This window comes from Penaeus vannamei, chromosome 18 (genome assembly GCF_042767895.1).
Source record: "Penaeus vannamei isolate JL-2024 chromosome 18, ASM4276789v1, whole genome shotgun sequence".
NCBI lineage: Eukaryota > Metazoa > Arthropoda > Malacostraca > Decapoda > Penaeidae > Penaeus > Penaeus vannamei.
In genome coordinates this window covers 22,368,846-22,373,845 of record NC_091566.1, presented here as the reverse complement: position 1 = coordinate 22,373,845, position 5,000 = coordinate 22,368,846, and the positions used below count along the sequence as shown (strand labels likewise).

Genomic DNA, 5,000 nt, shown 5'->3' with positions numbered 1-5,000 from the left:
ACAAATAGAATTGTCATAAGGAATGATTTATTGTATATCCATGCCAGGGTTATCATTAGTGATCACTGGCCTTGAATGATCATCCTCTCACCAACAGTGACATATACTGTTGTTCCTGCTACTGTCGTCAGATGCTAAACTTTCACTTAATACCTGACCAAGGACTTGCGTGACTGATGGTCATAAAATCATGTTTGACGAATACTTTGTTACGACCCGTGAAAAAATAGCGAAACCTGATTTTATATTTTGTAAGCTAGAGCAAATATGGATTGATATCTGTTAATACGTGAAAGATTACTGAACTGAACCTATATGTCAACATTCTTTCATTTTTTTATCCTACGAGATTCTTCTCCAAAGCCGCTTACTTGTTTTTGTCACAATTTTCTTATAACGTTATCTATGATAGTTCACGTATTATCAATCCCATCACGGTATCATCAGTTGTAGACTATTTAAATGTTTCCCCTTTATACGACTAACAATCGAGAATAAGCGGTGTTAACAGCCATCACACGAATACACACGCGCGTGGGCTCAGATATTACAAATTTAGGATTGCTTTTTATGGAGCACCAGCATATGGCGGCTACAATCTGATATTGAATACTAGTATGCATATGGGTTAATGCATAAGCAATATGATGTAATAAACTCCATGTATATTTTCAAATGTAATGACACGTCAACATGAATAACTTGTCACAATAAAAGTAGCAGTTAATGTTTTCTTTGGTTATATAAGTATAATACAATGTTTCTTTCTATGTGTATTAATATATATATGTATACATAATACATATACATGCGTGTGTCATATAAATATTTGTGTATGTGTGTGTGTGTGTGTGTTTGTTTCTGTTACACAATATTTATTTATATAGATAAATATATGTGTGTATGAACGTACATGTATGTGTGAACGTACATGTATGTGTACGTACAGATATGTATGAACATACATGTGTGTGTGTACGTACATGTATGTGTATGCATTTGTGTGTACGCACATGTGTATTAGATATTATGTATAATTACATGTATTTACACACGAACGAAACACACACACACACACACATATATATGTGTGTGTGTGTATGTGTGTGTGCGTGTATGTAAATATATACATATAGATATATAATAATCATAATGTTCAGTCTATATAATATATATATATATGTACATATATATATACACATGAATGTATGTGTATGTGCGCGCGCGCGCGCGCGCGTGTGTGTGTGTGTGAATGTGTGTGTTTACACTAGATACAGGTCTATATCTGTACACACGCAAGTATGCATGCGCAAGCATTTGGGGCTGACATACACATTTACTCTTTCTCGCACACACACATATACATACTAATTAGCACTTGCATATTATTGTATGTGCTAATTTGTAAAGACAAGCAGATGAATAAGCACACGAACAAATATACATGGCTAAACATAAATACATACGTAAAGGTTGTTGGACACACGTGTAAACAGATATGAATTTTAAGTATATTCTTTAGCTTTATTATCATCGCATTTTCATTGTAAAGATAGTCATATAATATTCATTGGCATCCTTGAGAAAATACTTTTCCATATAAGCTGATTTGATCCCCCTCTAGGCTACAGACGTTTCCCAGGTAGAATGGCTCAAACCAAAATGGTGAAGCTTGGAAAACAGGTTTCTGAAATGGAAGCAGATCGAATCCCGACCTACTATATGTTACATGATATTTCACCTTACATCATCGCTGCAAATATATTAAACAGTTGATTAGTCCTAAAAGTGAAGCATAATACAATCTTATAGTCCTTTCAAATGAATATGAAGAAATATACATGGTATAGTTAGCTGCGTCTTCGTTTCATGGATACTATAAACTTCTTTTATATCTTCTCCCCTTGTCAATTGATATTCAAAATATTCATAATTTCTTGTTAGATTAATAAACAGGGAATATGATAACTGCAACAATATTTTTGTGATATCTATTCTCATTTCTTATTGTTTGATATTGCGAGAACTGGCTACCAAGGATGCATTTCCAGCGGATTCGCACACGTAGGTCACGGAACAGATGCCAGGTCAAATCTTGTTTTGGAACATTTAAAAATAAAAGTAGTTTCGTTAGATTCACCAACTTGATGACTGAAAATGTGAGATGAACCAGTGATAATATAAAGTCAGTGTATACTTATCCCTGATTTTTTTTAGACAGGATCTCTCATCTGCGCAAAAAAGTGAAAGGCAACCCTCTGCCGGAACTCCCAGTGTACGATCGAGTTTTAGTGCTAGAGGTTCGAGTCTCTCTCATTTCGTTTTTATCAGATTTTACTTAATGAATATGCGGAATACTAAATCTTTTGTTTGAATGAGCATTTAGAATACGGAAAGTTATAGATATACACTGCGTTGCAATATTTATTTCTGCTGTTACTTTAACATGCCAACGTTGATATGAAAAATGGTAAGAAAATACGTGTATATGTTAAGATTATAGAAAAGGTGAGTATTCTTAAATATTACGTCCAATCTAATAGTAATATTTTGAATTGCTTTACTGTCAGATTACAATACTTGGTAGCATGTTTAGCAGTGCTTGGAACGCAGCTGTTCACTACCATGGTTTACCCCGTCTACTCTGTGATAACGTTTTTGAATCATGCAAATTACTAAAAAACTTTGTTTAGTCATATATTTCTCTAACAATCATAAATTATCTGTATAGATATATAGTTGATGCACTGTAAATAAGGCAGTGCGTATATCAGACCGCTTTTCACCAATATAGAAAGAGAAAGTTGTTGCTTCCTTGCAGAATTTTGTGGCATCGTAGGCTACTGAGCCAAGGAATAATAAGTGTATTAGATTTAAAGAACCATGTGGAAACTGCAGTGATATTCAGAAATATAGGTAATGTGCGATACTGTAAAGGTTTTATTGCACGAGAGTAAGAATTTTAACATTTAAACGCAATCAATCTATCTTTATCTGTCTATCCCCTCCCTCTTTCTCTCTCTCTCTCTCTCTCTCTCTCTCTCTCTCTCTCTATATATATATATATATATATATATATATATATATATATATATATATATATATATATATATATACATACTTATATATCACATCGTTCTAATATGCGAACGTATGGCGACTTCATTGTGAGTATATCCTGCTGAAATCCTGCTGTCATATCAAACACACATATATGACCATATAACTATACATAATCTACGTTATTACGTGTGTTCATATGTATGCATGTATATATATATATATATATATATATATATATATATATATATATATATATATATATCCATGGGTGTATATATGATGCACACATATATATGTACACTTACAAAACCGTACGCACACACATACATGTTCAGTTCCGGATCGTGCGTATACACACGTATATAAACAAATATTATCCGAACCGGGGTGGTTACATGAATGATAAATGTAATATTTAGATTTCTACGTTAGCATTTCAGGATAGGGAATAGTAGGCGTAAGCATGTAAAAATCTTTCTAATTCCCGGTGTAACGGAGTAAGATGAGGATAAATGGCGTTAGGAATTATGAAATGAGACTTTCTAACGAAATACGTGAAAGAAAATCCTGCATCTCCAATATAGCAAAGCCTATTGGTTAACAAGCCTACACCATTTGCTTGATAATGTTTCTCATTGAAAAAAGAAGCCTCCGTGGCACAATCGGTTAGCTTGTTCGGCTGTTTATCGAAAGGTTGGTGGTTCGAGCCCACCCGGGGGCGGAGATTTTGCAATAGCTTCGGCGTTTTAGATTCACGCAAAGGCAGTTAATTTAGGAGGGGGAAATCTTATCCAAGTGCAATCTCCCGCCTTAAACATCAATATGGAGATTTGGTTTCTTAGTAAACAGTAGTAAAAAATACTTGAAATCTGGTGCGAAATTTGCAATCAATTTGCAAATAAATTACCTTTACTTGTGGTCGACTCGGTCCTGAAAACTAGTCTCTGTGTTGCCGGGGCATCTTGTTGGCTCTTCCCATAGTAGTGTTGCAATATGACGATATTGCGGTTTTCGAGGACCGAGACGCATGCACCAAATATTTGAAACAAGCGTTTCGACCATCATGCGTTGGTTTATCTATACAAGTATATCTTTATTCATCTTTAATTATCTAAAAACTAATATATATATATATATATATATATATATATATATATATATATATATATATATATATATATTTATTTATTTATATATATTCTATATTTTATCTATTTAGATTAAAAATAAACCACTTCTCATCATATCCAATACCCATTTAATAATTCTAATGATTTCTTTTAAATATAAATGGGCATAAATAAAGCAAAATACAGTATTGTATGACCTCTGGTGTCTGTGATTTACATAATTCGGGAGCGTGTTTGCAATGCTTCAACTGGAAATATAAATGCTACAGAAGGATTGGCAAATGCTTCACATGAATGTTTCCTAGTTAATATGGACTGCAAATGGTTTACGCACCTTATACACCATAGAGACATCTTAGTTTACGAGGAGCTATCGTCTCTCTTTAAAACGTCGAAGTAATGGTGAGATAGCGCCAAGACGTTTGAAGGCTGATTTAAAGGCAGGCGAAGAGAATACAGATTGAAATTACAAACCCGTTATCATTTTCCTTTTAATCAACAATAATTGAGAAGAAATATATATCATTATTAAGAAATTGGTCATGGCAGTAACATGAATCAGAAGAAGATGAAATAAGAGCAAGCATGAAATCATAGAAAATGGAGACTGTGGGAGAGATTTAACCCTTTTATACAGCCTTTATTTTTGTTCACATTCAAAATAGGGCGAAAACGTCTGCAGATATTGATAAGAGTAATAAATAAATAAACTATTAAATTGCCTTTATTCAGAACTGTTCTCTTGAACATTATCAATCTCTTCCTTAGTTCTAAGCAACTTTTTTCTTTCTTTTTTTTTTGTGCACG

The 5,000-nt window shown here is 33.3% G+C and overlaps 1 non-coding gene across 1 annotated transcript; it reads left to right on the top strand.

Annotated features, from left to right (window-relative positions):
• Positions 1–3,710: 3,710 nt before the first annotated feature.
• Positions 3,711–3,784, top strand: TRNAN-GUU (transfer RNA asparagine (anticodon GUU)). Its single transcript has one exon. It is a non-coding gene; the product is annotated as a tRNA-Asn (tRNA).
• The last annotated feature ends 1,216 nt before the right edge of the window (positions 3,785–5,000 follow it).